This window comes from Rhinolophus hipposideros, assembly GCF_964194185.1.
Source record: "Rhinolophus hipposideros genome assembly, chromosome: 2".
Classification (NCBI taxonomy): domain Eukaryota; kingdom Metazoa; phylum Chordata; class Mammalia; order Chiroptera; family Rhinolophidae; genus Rhinolophus; species Rhinolophus hipposideros.
The window spans coordinates 41,828,582-41,846,656 of NC_138048.1; the positions used below are offsets into that span (position 1 = coordinate 41,828,582).

Below are 18,075 nucleotides of genomic sequence, written 5' to 3' on the forward strand. Positions count from 1 at the left end.
TAGGTCAGATACCCTGAAAGATTGGCAACAAATACATCCCAAACTGTAAGTTCCATACATTTTTCTACATTTCCAGTAATAATCACTTGTACAGTAAGTGCTAGGATTTAACTTCATACTTAAGAACATCAACACACAGGGAGAAATTTAGATATGTAAACTTCATTTCCCACCCATCTTTATTTCCTTCTTGCACTATGTTTTGTGTTTTAGAACAAATGCTACATCTCTTTTGAGAACTGCCAGGAAATCTCTTCTCTGGCCATCTAGACCCTCAGTTTTACATGTGTAGTATGACACACCTTAAAACTGAGAGCCCCACAAATTAGAGTGGGATGTTAACGTAAGTACAGACTTAGGGGGAAGAGCTCCATCTACTGAATCAGTTAGATCATTGTTTGCACCCTATAGTTATCCTAAGTTATCCCATTCACCACTTTCAACCTCTCAGAGACTCTGGAGGGAATAGAAAAGTTACAGACCAAAAAAAACCACACCAAAACAAAACAAAAAACAACAACCAAAAACTAACCAAACGAAAAAAACCTGGCTCTGAATCTGACACCTTACTGAATATTTCCCAGATACCCTGAATTTCTTTCCTTTGCCCTTCCCAATCTCTAAAGCTTTCCATGTTTCAATATAAAAGAAGAATGGGATGCTTTGCTACGTAAATCATCCCCAGAAAGATGTGGAAGGCCACTGGTGATTGAAGAAAAAGCCCCAGTTAACTGACGGAAAAAATGACAGAAAGAAAATCACTCTACCTGGCCAGCTGAGCAGCCCAGGTAAGAAGCAAAGAGAACAGCAGCCTACTTACTCCTACTGCCTTGCATCCCTGCTAGGGAAGTCTGCAGCCACCCAGGATCAAGCTCTTCGGGGCTCTTCCCAGCTGCATAGTGTTGTTGTGGCATTGGGAATTTGCTGTGGCTTCGTAAGATGATGGGGGTGTACTTTAGCAAGCCAAAAAAGTCACAAACAAAATTCAGGAAAGAAAAAAAAGAAGTACGAAAACAGCTGATCTTACTGGAGAAGCTCTTGGCACTTTCCTTCATATGCCACAATTTCCTTTGGTATTTCCCGGTTCTGTGATCAGAAAAATTATCCTATCATGTTTATTATTGTTGTTTTTTTCAGGGTTGCTGGTGGTGAGTACAGTGAGTGACAGACAGACCAGAGAGTAGCAAGGTAAAAATACTTCTCCCACTTGTTTGAAAGCTTTTCAGGAGATTACAAGGTTAAAAAGTTTCTTCTTTAGAATACTGAAGACATATAGATATCACATACAGGAAAAAACCGTCACAGTCTCTATATAGGTTGGGAAAGTAAAAAAAAACCACAGTAACTGATACGGAACAAGCAAATCGTATCTGAATAAACCTGAACGTTAAAATAAATTTGAACGTTAATATAGCTGCGTAATATTCGGGAGTGTGTAAGACTTATAAAAATACTTTATAAATTAAGATAAATTATTAGACTACAAATAGATATTAATAAGTATATACATATATTAAATAATCAGATGGAGGCAACAGTTAATTGGATTTTTAAATTACAGAAAAATAAAAAAATAATAAATAAAAGTTTGCATTAATGGTAACCCTCATTTATGCAAAAATAGAATTAATATAAATGTAAAGTGGAGTCATTTCTCTGTGTGCATATATATATTATATATATATGTGTATATGCACGAAGTATTAATGAATGACTTTGAAAGGTAATACATGCATAGAAATAAAAACTGAATTATTTTAAACTGGGCATTTAAAATATCAGCATTAATCTGGCAGGTTTCTTTCCTTTTTTTAAAAAAAATACATTTAATTTTCAGGAACTGTTTTAAAGCATGGGAAAAACAAATTAGAAAAGCATTGCATATCAATATGTATATTGTAAAAAATTCATTTGCATTTATTAGAATATTTAGTTCTCTAAAAATGGTTAATTGGATTTTCTTCAAGCCTCTGCAAGACAAGTTCAGTTCTGAGTTAAGAATAACTGAGAAATTTCACCTCAAAATGAAAAAAATTTTGGATTGTTATAAAGGCCTGAAAAACGAGATTATCTCTACCATAACTATAACAAACAGCTAATGAATAAATATATTCTGGCAAGAATCAATAAGAATTGCAAAGCCTGAGAGGGTCATCGCAGACTTGAGAAAGGTAACCAAGTGAGGAAACATCAAACGGAATTAATGGAAATAAAGCATTCTGAAAAATGGAAAGTGTTAACAATCACTGACAAGAAAGAATATACTTCAACAGAGATGACAACAACAAAACAAAACAACTGGAAATATATGTCTCCAGAAGCAAAGTATGACTACTTATTAAACAAGAGAGAACCCAATTCTTTGTCATTCCCTTTGGATGCCTGGCTTAAAAAAAAAAAAAAAAAAAAAGGTTGCACAAAAGATACATGTGTTCCCTTTCTGGTATTATTACAGGCCCACCTAGATTTAGCTTTCGATTCCAGATGAGCTCAGGCATGTTCAGACTAGCACATCTTTGCTCTGTAAGCACAGAGCTGCTATCATTTCACTGGCAAATTCTCGTATCCCCAAATTTATGCACAATAGACGCCCTTAAAAAATCTACAAATTTTCTACTTCAGTCAAATACCTCATTGAGTTAAAAAAAAATTTCCTCTGCTAGTATTATCCTGAAAAGTTAAGGCAGGCGACTCCTATAAGAAAGGAAAGTTGAATAGTACTTACCCTAAGTGTAATGTGCAAGCCTTAATGGGGGAATCTACTCTTGCTCTATGATTTTTAGAAGGGAGTCCAGGTCTACACTCAGCTCTCACTCTTTTCCCTTCTGGAAAACTGAGAAGACTCACTGAAGGTGGCTCTGAGAAAGATCATACAAATCAACAGCCTTACCTGTGGCCATTCAGAAGACTGCACTTTGGTGTGTGTTTAAAACTATGAATAAAGTCAGATACAGCGCATGCTCAGCAGGCAACTTAAAAATATTTATAACATTGTTGTTTCAAAAACAAATTTCCTCAAACAAAGCAAAACTCACATTTCTTATCCATGCCAAGTTTAACGTTCTGAGACAAAGCTGTTTTGGAGTTCTCCGCTGGGGGAAAAAAGGCTTCTAAAATTTTTTGTTGAACGAAAAATAGTTCTCCCTTCCCTTTTGGGTACTCTTAAAGGGGTGGAATAGATTTTCCTCTAACTTTCAACAGAAATCACCTCTGGCTATGATAAGGCATTAGAAATTTAAGGTCTGTAAAAAATAATTTTAGAGAAAGTAGCAAGGACCTAAAAACTATGGGTTTAAAGAATGCAATGGTCATATGAACCTTCAAGGCAGTCTTGCTTTTTACTCTTAAAAAAAACCCCAAAATCTTGATATAAACAGGATATATTATGTACATATAGAAAAGTTAGGTAGCGAGAAGAATAATGTATAGACAAACATTTGCATACCTAGAGACGTTATATTTTTCTTTTGCTAACTAAAATCTGCAATCTTCAAAACTGAAAAAGAAATACATAAAAAATTTAGGAGAAACCCTGTAATGATGTCAGTATAATTCCTCTGTTTTACATAGCAAGCATGAGAGGAAAGCATGTCCTTTGGTTAACTTTCGTGCGATACAAAATAAAAAAAAATGATTAAATATGGTTTTTAAAGTATTAATTGCAGCAAGAATGCCTGTGTTACCCCTGGGTTGGAATTTTTCCCTCCTCCTTGAGTTCCCCTAAGTATTCCATTTTCCCATCTATCACCAAACCCTGCACAGCCCACAGATCTCACAGATCTTATTTAAATCTCTCACTTAATTCTTAAGTCTCTGAATGACTTGCAGACCCTGGTCTACTTTCTAGGGGTGCTCAGCTGGCCTCACAAAAGCTCCACAGACATCTCTCAGTATATCTGATGCTTTCAAGCTCAGCAGAAGGTGCCAAAAAACAAAATCAACGATTAAAAAAAGTTTATTAAAGTGAAACTAGGAGTGCAGATTTAAAGAAGTTGCTTCTACTTTTATTTCCCTCTCAACTCAGCACAGGTGTTTCCTAACTTATACTACTGTGCATGCTGATGAGGGGGAGGGTTAAATTAAGGTGAGGGAGTGGGCCAAGGGCCGACCAGCAAGCATTTAGGATCTCCAGCCTCGTGTGTTAATGGATGTGTTTAAAAATCGACCCCCCAAAACGCCTAGAATGAGGTTTCTTTTTGGCAAATGATTAAACTAGTATACTGAAATAATTAAAGCTTTGTCCTTAAATAAAGCATCAGATCAACAGAACAAAAACAAAGATAAAAATTGCACACACATATGCATGCGCGCGCGCACACACACACACAGATACACAAAACTAGTGGGTGAAGGGAGAAGGAAATTAAATAAAAGAAAACAAACAGAGTCCTAACAGGCCATTCTCCGAAAAGGAATCTAAATAAAAAGTCATATGATATCTGATAGTGCAGGACACGTCGCCAAGAACTAGAGCGGATTGCCTACAGGAAGAAAGGGCCAGTGTATTCCAGCTCAAAGAGCTTTTCTTTCCTCCTCCTCAATTTTTTTTCCCTTTTCTCCTCGACTGTGAATGTGTTACTCTCAGGTCAGATCCATGAAGAATCCCAGAATGACAGCTATCACCTTTCACTGTACTCTTGGCGGCACAACTAGCTGATAGGAGCTGCCTGAGTTGGGATCAAGAGGGGATAGTTCCAGGTTTCAGTAACAGCCTCTTACCATAACCCCTCTAACCCTTTCACAGACCCTGTTGGTCACATCAAAAATAGAACCCCTGCAAAAAAAAAAAAAAAAAAAAAAGGCAAAAGCAAAAAACAAAACAAAAAACAAAAATACAAGCACAACAGCCCACAGCAACAAAAGAGTGTGGGGTGTGTGTGTGTGTGTGTGTGTGTGTGTGTGTGTGTGTGGTGTGTGTGAGTGCGGGGGGTGAGGGGGAATCAGAAACAAGTCACGGAAAAAATAACTTGCCTTCAATATAAAACTTTTTGAGGACCGAGTTTTCTTTTCTCTTATTTTGATGACTTTCTTTTTAAAGATCTTTTTCTCCTTCAGCATTATTAAAAGCATTCAAAATCTCTACAAAAGTATAGAAAAGTCTGAAGGCAATACAAGAATTTTCCTGAAGAAAACATAACTGTAAGAAGTAAGCTACTCTAGAAAATTTTGGATTTGCCAGAAGTTCCCCCAATTCTAATATCTTTCATGGAGTTCAAGTGCAAACACTGGCCACCTAGCTTTTGTTTTTTCTCTAAGGTCATTACTGAGGCAACACGTACACAGTAAGGTTCCCCCCCAACCCCAAGACTCCTTGTTATGAAGTTACTTCAAAAGTAAGGCGCTTACACCTCCTAGTCAGAAGGGTTTACTGACTAGACATCACACTTTGCCCTTCTATGTATTACACCCTTAAGACGCAGTTATATATATATATGTAAAAATATGGAAAAATGTATAAAAATGTATATATCCATATTTTCCCTCCCCAGGGACAAAAAATAGATTATATTTTCAGTAAATGAAAAAGAAAAAAGAGTTTCAGAATCTTGAAACGATGGTTGTAGCTAGTTTCCACTTAGTAAAATAGTTATCTGTAGTTAGGTACTATACATAATATATAAAATTTTTGTGATGCTTATAAAAATTTCCCCTTATTCAGTTTTGTTTCTATTAGGTACCTTAAAAAGATTGCCAAATGACAACTGAAATAGAAATGCATTAGGATAACTTTTAGAAAGAAATCATTTCCTTGGGTTTATAATTTAAGAATATTAGGATAAAAGTATAAATATACAGCATACATAAAAGATGGAATTGTTTACTACATTTTGCACATACAGACCTGATTTCTTTTTCTTTTGTGGGAGCATTAATTTGAAAATGATAAGCACTGTAGAATGTTTGCTACAAACACAAATTCACGGTAAAAAATACACATGCACAGGCAAAAATCAAATGGAGAACACAAAGCTACACGACAATCAGAATCACTGAAAAATCTCGGTCTGTACTGTATTTCGCTTGAACTAGTGTATCATGGATGGGGGCAAGTAAGCTCTATGGGCGTTTTGTCATTTATGTAATTAGATAGAAACAAAGATAAAAATACAAATATCTACTCCCTTTGTACCTTTCTTAATAACTGACAAGTAACACCTTTTAAACAGATGGATCCAAAAACTTGTGAGACCGAATGAACTAATGTACCCCACTGATATTTTGGGAACCCAAATTCCATAATTAACTTTTTACCCAAGTGACAAAAGTAGAAGATGTTCTCGACACTAAATTGATTATTTGGTAGACTCTTGTTCTCCCCTCTGCAGGATTTTGGGGATGCAGAAAGGGGCAAGAGATGATCAGAGAAGATGCATCCTGAACAACTTTTATTGTGAGTAGAAAAAAATACCATAGAGTGAGCATAAGAACAGTTGGATTTAGAAAGATTAAAAGAGGAGAAAAGAGCAACATACCCAACTTAGTCTTTTTCCTTTTTATTTTTTATGTATATATATTGGGGTGATGGGGAAAAAAGATAACTGGATTTCTTTTGAATGTCTTTTGTTTTTATAGAGTGAATGTTCTGTTCCTGTCTCTTTCTTTTTAGGCGAAAAACTAATAAAAATAGAAAAACATATATCAGACATTAAGCTGACTCCCCCCCACCCCCCTTCCCTTTGTAAAGAACTCTTTGTTCTCTAGTGAAAATGCTGAAAAATCCCCGGGCAGCTACTCCCTGAAACAAGTGCAAAACACTTAGAGGCTTTTGGGCTGGCTGGGAGCCAGGAACCCTCCCGCTGTCTGGTTAGAGAGGAAAAAAAGAAGAGAGAGGGAGAGAGGGGAAGAGAGATGGGGGGGCAGAGAGAGAGAGGGAGAGAGAGAAGGAGAGAGAAGGGGAGAGAGAGGGAGAGAGGGAGATAGAGGGAGGGGGAGAGAGAGAGAGAGAGAGAGAGAGAGAGAGAGAGAGAGAGAGAGAGAGAGAGATTGGAGCTTCCTTTAATAGACATAGGAAGCAGCGTTTTTTTTTTTCTTTTTCTTTTTTTCAAAACTGGCGGTCAAGCGTTAAGTAACTCCCGTCTAAATCCACCTGCTGGAAATGAACTTGGGTAACCCCCCAGGGGTGCACAAAGACAGGGAAGACAGTAACACACTCCATACTCTTTCCCACCCCCGTTGTACTGCTTCCATTCTTTCTGCTCCCATACACAAATGCCCACAGATCTCACGCCACCCTCCTAACCCCCCAACAACAAACATAGCGAAATACATGCTCCCTCAGTCTCAAAAAAAAAAAAAAAAAAAAAAAAAAAAAAAAAAAAAGGCTTTTCCATCTCCGTTGCGACACAGTGATAAGGGGTAGCGAACATCTCATACCTGGTGTGAATGCTAATCAGTCAGGAGTTCTCCTTTTCCCAAGACAGGGAACTGTTTCCTTCCAAATTTATTAGAACCTCCTCCACTGCCTCTTTGAAAAACCTTCTTTGTCACCCTCTCCCAAGTCCCGATACTTCTTTAAAAAAAAAATGGCTTCGGAGCTCCTTCTATTCTTGATATTGATTCTCTCTCTCTCCCCCCACCCCTCCTCCTCTCTCCTGTCTGTGTCTCTTCTGAGTGGTCTATTGATAAGTCCCTGGAGGCACTGGGTCAGCCTGCCCGTAGGAAACCAGACACAATGCACAAATCTCCGAGTGCCATTCTGCCATCAGCAAGCAGACCACGTTTAGGAGAGAGAGAGGAAAAAAAAAACAGTAGAGCAAGAGACAGAGAGAGAGAGAGAGAGAGAGAGAGAGAGAGAGAGAGAGAGAGAGAGAGAGAGACCAACGGAGGGAGGGAGAGAGACTGAGAGAGGAGGGGGGTGAGAGAGAGAGAGAGAGAGAGAGAGAGAGAGAGAGAGAGAGAGACGGAAGGAGAGAGAGTGAGAAAAAGACTGATCGGAACAGGAGGGAGGGAGAGAAAGGGAGAGGGGGAGAGAGAGAGAGAGAGAGAGAGAGAGAGAGAGAGAGAGAGAGAGAGAGCGAGAGCGCGAGAGGGAGAGCGACACTGCCAGTCAGGTTAATCATCCCTACTTTAATTAGCTGTTCGGCTTAGACATAAAACAATTGAATTTGAATGATCTGTCAGCAGGCTCGGCTGAACCAAAGGGGAAAAGCGAATATTACAAAAAGACTGTTGGTGTGTTCTGATAAGCAATACTGCTCGTACTGACAAATCCTCAAAGGGGGAACTATTAAAACTTACAACTAAACAAAAAGTGCAAATACAAATGGCACTGGATAGAGGTCTTTTTAAAAAATGGAGTGTTCTCCCCTAGTTTTATGAACGGTAGATATTTATGTGCAGGCGCCAACAGATGCGGGGCTGCGTGTAATGTGTGAAAGTTTATTAACGATGGCCTGGGAGTGTGGCAGGCAGACGCCGCAGAGAAGAAGACAGGTACAGTCGGATGCGAGTCTAGGTCTTGGAGGGAGGGGGATGCTGGAAGAAGAGGCACCGTGGCCAGAAATCCGCACAGGCAGAGAGGCAGACAGATTTTAGGCACGGCACAATCTCATATCAAAAGGCAAAAGTTCTGATGCAATAATAGGTGCAAAACAGCCCATCCCTCCTCCTCTCCCAGGAGCACTCCAAGGTACAGTTAAAATGGATTAATCTTTGTGACAAACAGAGCTGGCAAGGCAGACGATGGCAGACACGGATGGCGATTCGCAGATCCAGAGGATACCAGAGCTGGGGAAAAGCCCCAGAGATCAATCTCTCCAAGGCCATAATGTAGCAGATGAGGAAACTGAGGCCCAGACACTCAGGCTAATAAATCACAGGGACAGGCGTGATAGCCAGGACACTGGGACCCGAGCTGCAGCAGTCCACGAGGCCAGTGCTCTTTCCATCGTACCAGCTAACCTCCAGCTTTCTTTAATGATTCTGGCCCAACAGGTATGACAATCACCCTCGTCTCCACAATAACGAGATTCCTCCATCTATACAATGAATGCACAAACCTCCAATTTTTAAAAAAGTCTAAGTAGAAATATTTTGGGTCCATTTTGAATTCTAGGGATAGGGATGTAAGTCCTGAATTCCTTCTCAGAGAAAAGCAGAAAAATGGAACACTGTGGAGGCCCGGTCTCAGCAAAGTATAGCTGGTGCCACGTTCCAGGCCAGCAAAGGCTGGTGCACTGATCTACAAAACCTCTCCCTGACTTTGCAATTCCCTCTGTGAAGACTGTGTGCTACATATCACCATGTAAAAAAGGGTGGTTCTCTCACACAACTCATTTTTAAAATATAGGCACACGGTGGGTGAAAGAGATTGAGTCTTTTGGCTTACAATGTTGTTTGAAACCACGAGTGAGATTTTCAGCCTGAAAGATTAGCTAGGGGCAACTTTTCCTATAGCTTTCAATTGAAACGACCTCCTAAAATAGAAAGAGGAAACCATTATCTGCCCATGTATTTGATGGTATCTTTCTTCTGGACACGTATGATCATATTCAGTGAGGATTTCCCTCTTGACAACAGATAGTTGAAGGTAAATTTTTTTTTTTAAGAGGGGAAGAGGTACTTATGAAGAGAACAATGCCATCAGATGTTACTGGAGAGATTAAGTCTCTTATCCTAAAACAAGAATCATGGTGTATATAAAAGCGAAAACAATCTCTTAGTCATGTTTTAGCAACGACGTCGCTATTTAGGTTGTAAGAAGAAAACTGAAAAATGTCAGACACCTGGGAGCCCACTCAGAGGCAAGTAATCTGACACAAGTCATAGCCAGAGTCATTTTGTTCATTTGCACACCAACCTCTTTAACAGTGGCTGCTGTGATAGGTCAAAAACACGTGGTCCACAGTCAACCAATTTAGGGAGAGGAGACAGCAATGATTTTTGACATTGGTGAGGTGCTCCTGCAGGTCTCATAGCTCCTGAGAGGCAAGAGTCCAGAGAAGAGCAGTGAAGTGCTTGGTACATGCATGCTGGGTAAACTGAGTCAAAAAGGGAATGAGCTTTGGAGTCAAACAGACCTTTATAATATTTCCTAAGTCACAGCCACTCTCAGAGACTCAGTTTCCCTATCTGTAAAAGGTGATAAAATTGATCCCATAAGGTTGTTTTCGAGATGACGTGAGCTAACGTAAAGTCCGTGGCTGGTCATTACATGGTAACCATTATTGAGGAAGGCATAAAATGAGGATATAAATAAATAAAACTGCATTGTATGGACATGCTGAGTGTGTTAATATTCACAGCATGCAGGTACAAGACATGAATGCACATAGCAAAGCAAGGATCGAATATATGGACTTCTGTTAGAAAGGGTTGGCAGCAGAGATTATAAAGTTTAGAACCCCATAGTTCTGGAATCTAAAATTCAAGACTCATGTGAGGGTTGTTTGATCTCTTTGTTTCCAGACTTTGGTATGATTCCTGGCTCATCATAACAATAACCGACATATTACTGAGTACTTGATTTGTGTTAGGTGCACTGCGAGGCACTTTACATTTTTTATTGGGCTTTAGTCCCTAAGAATTAGGGACTACCAATCCTCGTTTCGTAGGAAAGAAAAACAAGGCATAGAAGGATTAAGTAACTTGCTCAGACTCACACAGCTAGTAAGTGTGGAGCTGGAGATGAAATCCAGGTAACTGACTGTATGTCTGCACCCTCAGCCATGAGGCTGGGCTGGCACACAGTAGGCAGTCAGTAAATATGTGTTGAATGAGCAAATGCATAAAACACCAGTGTTTTGATTTCATTAAAAATAAGTGAAAAATCTGTGCACAATTACTTGAGAGAATCTCGTGCTCAGATTATACAATCTGTGTCTCTTCTGTAGCTCACATCTGGTGGCAGCCCTTCCTCAGAAACTGAGGAAAGCCATGTCCCCACGTCCCCATTTCCCCGCCTGGTGTTGAAACTGGATGAGGTGAAGATCACTGGTTATGACCACTCAGGGCATTTAAGTACCTGACGGCATTTTCAGCACTTTGAGGGTAGTGTTAGCACACGGGTTATTAACTGGCTTAATTCCAGTTCAGATAATTACATCGTGTCTCTTTAATTTTTCTCCGACCATGCCATTCTTCACTTCCTGTCACAACTGTGCTCTTTAAAAAAGCATATGAACACACACAAACATATACTTATATTTAAGGTTTTCATAATCTGTAGGGTGTTCCTTTTTTTCTAAATGGTTAGTGTTTACTAGCCATGCATGCAGTAAATGAATGAATGGGGAAAAGAATTAAAGTTACTGCAAAATAACTAGTTGATGCGAAGGTCTTCATTTGGCGCCGAAATAAACAGATTTTTAAACCATTTCTTTGGTGACGGGATTCCAATCACTTTTTTTTTTTTCTTTTCCTCATGGGCAGATATTCCAAGAGCTGATGACCTGCTCACGATAAGCTCATTTCCTTATACTATGTAGTTACCAGCATAAAAAAAATAGCAATGGAAATTGATCTTTCAAAGTAGAATGTGAGAGGACTACGTCCCGAATGACATAGTATACTGAACTCATGGATTTGAGAACAGTCATTAATCCAGTTATTAGACCCTGACTTATGTGGTAAGATTTTTCTTTGCCAAACATATTAGAATAGTCTTCAAATTATAGAAGAAAAGGACAAGGGATTCCAATTTAATAAGTTTAGGAAAGTTTGACAGTCATACACAGACACAAGACTTCTCCCTTTCCTAAAGCATTCTTGGCTTTTGAAATACTGACTGTGTCTACGGGATACCAAAGAAATTCTCCAGGAGGCATACATTTTAATTGTGAGAGCATTGGTCAAATGTACCCATAGCAGAGCATGGATTATTAGTTCTTTTCAGTGTACATTTGTATGAACAAGTCACCAAATATAGGGTCCATAGAAAGTCAGGGAATAGAAGGTTAATTTATTTACTATGCATGAGAGTTTCTAGACCTTTGCTTCCTCAGCTTTAGTTCAAAATTCCATGCATACTCTGCACATAATAATAAATGCTATAATTCAATGTATGCCATAATTTGATTTACTTTCAAGCACCTTTTCTGGTTCAGCTCTCAAAGCTTCCTTCCTATAAACTTCCTCCAAATTATTCTCCGTGGCCCTCTGTAAATCATCATTTAAAATCTGTGATTGTGGGATGACTCGACTACTCTAGAGAGATTTGTCTCTAAGTAGCCCATTTCCCTTTGAGAATCAGTGGTCAAGTTCTAGGCCAAATTAAATTGAAAAAAAAAAAAAAGAATAGAACCCCAGGCCTTTCCCGCCTCCCTGACCCCTGTAATAATGACAGCAGTCACTCAGTGACAGTCTTTTGGTTTGTCACTCATGCCTTGAGACAGATTTTCGGATAAAGTCTTTATACTCGGCTTGGTATGCTGAATGTATTGTCTGGCATCACACCTGCCCATGATGGTAGATAATATTTCAGAAGACTGGAGACAACAACTGCCAACTCTGTTAGCTCTTCATATGCAATTGCAACTTATTCTTTGTGTGCCTCAAGTTTCCAATATGTGAAAGGGGTATATTATTACCCTATGATTAGTGATTTGATGCTTAGACGAAAGTAGTATCATTGGGTAGGATACCTAAGAATTAGCTAGTGAAACACACTTGTAGAGGTGATTTTTATAGCCTCACCACTGTTTTCACGGCAAGAAGTCCTTAGCTAACACATTTCAAATTCAAAATTTAAATGAATTCTGAATTCAAAAGAAAATTTGACAAGATTTACACTGAATATTAGAGGTGGTAAGCAAGGCCTTGGTTTTAAATTTAAAGGTCATCTAGTAACAGCCTGATAGATTATATAGAAGCATAGACTCTTAGACTTAGGAGGTATTTAGGAGAGTCCCTGGTTCTTTCAGTTTGCAAAGAAGAGCAGAGTGGCACAGGCATTTTACCAAACAAGCTTAAAGTCACACAACTTGGTGGAAGCAAAAATAGTTCTGGAACCTGGTTCTCCTGCCTCCTGGCCCCATGCCTGCCTCAGTCACACTCTTGCCGTATGTTGCTGAGAAAGGAGCACTATATTCCTACAAAGGGCTGTGGTGGGCTAAATAACGACCCTGCAGAAGATATCCATGTCTTAACCCCCAGAACCTATGAGTGGCAAAGGGATTCTTGTGAATGTGATTAAATTAAGGATACCGAGATGGGGAGATGATACTGGATTGTCTAGGTAGGCTCTAAATGTAATCACAGGGGTACTTAGAAGAGGCAGGAGGATCAGAGCTGGTAGTAGGAGATGTGATGACAGAAACAAGAGATGGAGTTATTCTAGAAGAAGTCATGAACAAAGGAGTGCAGATGGCCCCAAAAGCTAGAAAAGGCAAGGAGCCCGGTCAGTCCCTAGAGCCTTCAGAGGAACCAGCCCTACCATCAGCTACCTTGATCTGAACAAGATCTCACAACACAGCTGAAATATTTCTTAGCTTTTTTTTTTTTTTTTTAAAGCAGACATGTTACCTTGTTGGTTCAAACTGAGCTGGTGATACAAGAACTTCTTCCCGGTCTTCAGAAAAATATTTACTAGAACAGGCCAAGACTAGGTCTTTCCCTCCTGCCATTAAGAACCTCCCAGGTTGACATGGAGAAATCTATCTGAGGATTGCTGGTTAACGGATCAGCTATCTGTAGATTCATATAATCATATTTGCCCATGTCCAGTCTTAGAGCAGCTCTTCATTGGTGGGTTGGCAATCACATCTCAAAGTTAATCTACAACAACAGTCTCCCTTGGGCCCTACTCCAGACCTACTAAATCAGACATTCAGAGGTAGATATCTGAATGCCTATATTTTAAAAAGTCCTTTAGATAATTCTAGAACGTGGCTGAAAACCACTGTCCTAGGGCAAATCTATGAGGTTCGGCCAAACTCCTGAAGAACGTGTTGACATGGATAAGACGACCTGCTCACCTGGGTGTAATTGTAGGTCTGTCACCCGCTATGTGACCTCAGATCATGTTGTTAGTCTGTGTATCTCCTCACCTACAAAATGGGAATGATGATGACAACAATAGTCATAACACGCCGTCTATGCAAACAAACGGCTACTGTGTAGGACTTAATAAGACCACAAATACGAAAACGTTTTACAACTGTAGGATTATTTATTATGGAAAAAAACATTAATTTAGATTACAACTGTCCTGGGACCAAGGTATTGGGGATATGGCCTTGATATTTCACACTAACTGAGGCTCCAAAGTAGTAACAGAAAAAATTTCAAGAAATTCAAAATGTCAGGTCTAAGTCTCCAAGCCAAAGTGAAGGCTAGAAGTCGGTAGACCCTTAAAGGAAGCAATATTGAATGGAGGACCCACTGGTGAATGTTTTTGGAGCCAAGTTTCCTGAACTAAGTACTGAATTTCTTGATTTGAAATTCTACCTTTCTATTCATCGCTCTACCTTTTCTATTCATCAGGTGGCAACAATTTAGTGACAGCTCTGAATTCTATATTGCCAATGAAAGCCTGTGGCTTGTGGGATTCAGAACCACACTTCTTTATCAATTCCCAGGGACAATCAGTTTTACTAAAGTGGCCCATGAGCTCCATCATTTCCATATCATATTGTTCAATAAGTAAGAAGCTCCAGGAAGCCCGCTCAAAGACAACTGATTATATTCACAGATTGTTCAGTGGAAAAAAAACCATAAATCCTGGTAGGTGGGAAGGGCTGTCCAGATCAGGATTGAGACTTTTTTAGATAGTGAAGTCCAAGCTCTTAGGGAGCTGGAAAAAAAACTCTGACCCAACCAGATAAGATATAACCATGATTTCCATGGAAAATCATGAGGATTTTATATAATCGCTGAGCAATAAAAATTCACAGTGTTGACTGACTAAAGGCACTGCACAAGTTGGAAAAAAACACCTTAGAAAAGATAGCTAACTTCTTGCATGAAATCATAGTAGGTATGCTTTGGGGCCTGAGAGCTCTTCCGTTCTCTAAAAATGAGAGCCTACAGCTCCCATTTTGGCAGCTTTTCTGGGCCTTGCAGGACAGTTGTGGTACAGCAAAGATTCTGTTTGCGTGGCTACTTCCTCTGAGCCAGTCACGTGTGTACCAGGAGAAGCAGCTGCAACTTTTAAGAGATCTGTGTCATTAGGCAAGTCATCTGTCCTTTTAAACTTCATAGATTTTTTTCATTTGTAAAATGTGGATTGAGATCACAAGGTGAGGATCAAAAGGGATGATGTATCCAAAATGCTTCGTAAGCTACAGATTCCGTTTGCTTGGCATGATGATATTGTTATTATTTCCACCACAGCAGAAGAGTAAAGGTGTGTATACAAATATGGGCAAGGTAGTCTGCATAGTTTTAGACATTTAAGTTGTATATACGTCTCTGGTTTTCCCTGAACTTACATTAATCTCTTTGTCGGTTATAACTAAAGTGGTAAATAAAGATTAGGTCCCTATATGATCTCTGTGTTGGTTCTGACCAGTCATTCATTAAATACACACTGCTGCAGAATTTATTATGGTTGTGTTCTGGACAACTCTACTTTGAATATATTCTCTAAGTAAAAACAAATGCAGTATTACAAAACTGAAGAAAGCATGGCATCCAAAGCTGATATTGAGGACTGAAAACATCCTCAGAGGCTATTCCTTGGTTGCTTAATATCAGACATCTACTTAGAAATGTCTGTTAGTTGAACAAGCATTCCTGAAGGAAAGTTTGCAGTAAAGCTACTGGATATTCAGCACTGAAAAGGACAGGAACGTGTGTTCTTCCACAGTGCAAATTATTATTGCTTGAATTGCCCAAAATGTGTCTAAACAAATCTGTGAGTCAAGTTCGGGTGAAGATTTCATGCACTGTTGGTATTTAGGTAACTGTGAGTATATATGGTACCCAATTAATGAGTCCTTTCAATGGAAGGGCATTAACTATGTAGTATATTTTAATGTAAATCATTAACATAATTTGTGCAAAGAACATGTCTGAATATCTTGAACTGTTACTTAAATCTTTAATTGTTGTATACAATCCCACTTTTTTGCCATGTATCCTTAAATAGACTATACGCTCCCTGAGGATAAACCCTGACTATATTTCTTTGAATTTCCCATTGCTTCCAGTACAGTGGTTTACACATAGCATTTGCTTCCAAAATACCTGCTGTTTAATTGGCTCTACTTCTTATTGGCTTTTCTTGGGGGCAATAAAGGCACATAAAGTGCCCATAGATAAATGCATCATTATCACTGAGATGAAGTTGCGGTTCTTAATTTTTTTTTTTAAATTATGCATTGGGCCACTTATTTTTCCCATGTGACACTTAACCTGCCTAATTATAGAAGTGAATAGAAAAACATGATTCTCTTTTAAAAAGCTCACTTTACATGCAACATTTTAAGGAATTCAGCTCATGTGTCAAGCACAGTCATTCTGCACAATGGTGGTGGTGGTGGTGAGGCTCCATGTACCACAGCTTTGATGGAAAATATTTTAAATTAAAGCAAGCTATCCATAAAATTACATAACCATAAATATGCACTCGCTCCCAAACACACATTTGCACATCCTGAAACTTAAGTTAATGCGAAGAAAAGATATATTCTTTTGTTCTGGTGCAATTCAAATGAAGACTAATAAATGAATAAATAAAGCACTGGGTAACCAAATCAATGTCTGCTCAAATCTGGTCAAGGAGGTGAAGTGAGGTTTCCCTTACAGCCAGAGAATGTAGTGGATAAAAAGGACGTGAATAGCTGGGGGGATTTCCTGAGGCCATTGCAGACCAGCTCACACACTGTTAAGAGGCTCATTTTCATGAGACTTTTGGTTGCATTTGTAACACTTGCTCTACGTCCCCTAGAGCATTAAGTGTCACATCACAGCACTACAAGGACAGGCCTGACTGTGAGAAGGTACATTACGAGGTTCTTTTACTTTCAGATCCAAATATTTGGGAGTTTGTAGATATTTTCAAGATTGTTTCTTTCTTTGTTTTTTTTTTCTTCTCCCACCAACCCCCACAAACTCCTTTCAAATAGGACTATGTGGAAAGGACTTTTTAGTAAATACTGAATTCTTGTACTTTTAAAAAATGACCACTGTAAAATCTGTGAATTACTATAGTTAGTTACTTATTTCCATAGGTAGAACATATTTCATTAAAAAACAAGAAACCTGGGTCTGACTGGTAAGTTTGTTCTAGATTAAGGATTTAGCCAGTCTTGGGTAAGTATCTGTTCTCTGTTAGGCTTGGTGCATATTAATTGGTACATATTTTAACATTTCACTACTGCATTATTAATAATTTGAAATTATTAGCTGGTACTGCCACTGTTTTTCTGAAATTCTGCCACCTGTTTCATCTAAGTTTGGTGTAAAACAAAAAGTCTGGATTCTAACTGTCAAGAAAACAAATGCAAAGTTCAGAAAAAGGATAGGAATCACTAAAAGAAAGAGATCCAAGCTCAAAATGATGAGGGAGAACAAAAGCTCACTTACTGCTCAAAGCAAATATAAAATATAAGGCGTCCTTGTTTTGCAAATGAAGAAACTGAGACTCAGAGAGGGTGAGCACTTCCCCAAGGTGCACAGTTAAGAGGCGGCAGAGTGTCAACCCCTGTCTGTCGGACAAAGCCTGTTCTCTTTTCTTTTTTTATTAAACTATAGTTGTCACACAATATTATATTAGTTTCAGGTGCATTACACAGTGATTCAACATTTATGTACCTTACGATGTGATCACTGCAATAAGTCTAGTAACCATCTGCCATGGTACAAAGTTATTACGATAATATTGGCTATATTCCCTAAGCTGTACATTACATCTCGTGACTGGAAGTTTGTATCTCTTATGTTCCTTCATCTTTTTCACCCGTTCCCCCACCTCTTCTCTTTTGGCAACTATCAGTTTGTTCTCTATATGTTCTCTGTTCTTTTATATGCTCCATCCCCAGGCACCTATGGTCTGTGGCTATTTAAGTTTCTTTGGGATCGTCTATCAAGTTCAATTACAACTATAATAATTGTTAAATATGTCTATATCTATATGTGTATATATATATATATCAAGAGTATACATATATATTTAATATACATATTATTACATAT

The 18,075-nt window shown here is 38.7% G+C and overlaps 1 protein-coding gene across 48 annotated transcripts in view; it reads right to left on the minus strand.

The window, feature by feature from the left end:
• ZBTB20 (zinc finger and BTB domain containing 20) overlaps positions 1 to 18,075 on the minus strand; it is a 755,798-nt gene that overhangs the window by 110,498 nt on the left and 627,225 nt on the right. Inside the window, exon 1 of one of the 48 annotated variants that reach the window (XM_081027946.1) lies at positions 7,375 to 7,580. The exons of 42 other annotated variants lie outside the window; for them this stretch is intronic. The gene's annotated coding sequence lies outside the window, so the exon portion shown is untranslated. Of the gene's footprint in view, positions 1 to 820; positions 913 to 2,725; positions 2,828 to 7,374; positions 7,581 to 18,075 lie in introns of those variants that run through there. 5 more of the 48 variants (XM_081027917.1, XM_081027949.1, XM_081027948.1 and 2 more) reach the window with 5 other exon arrangements.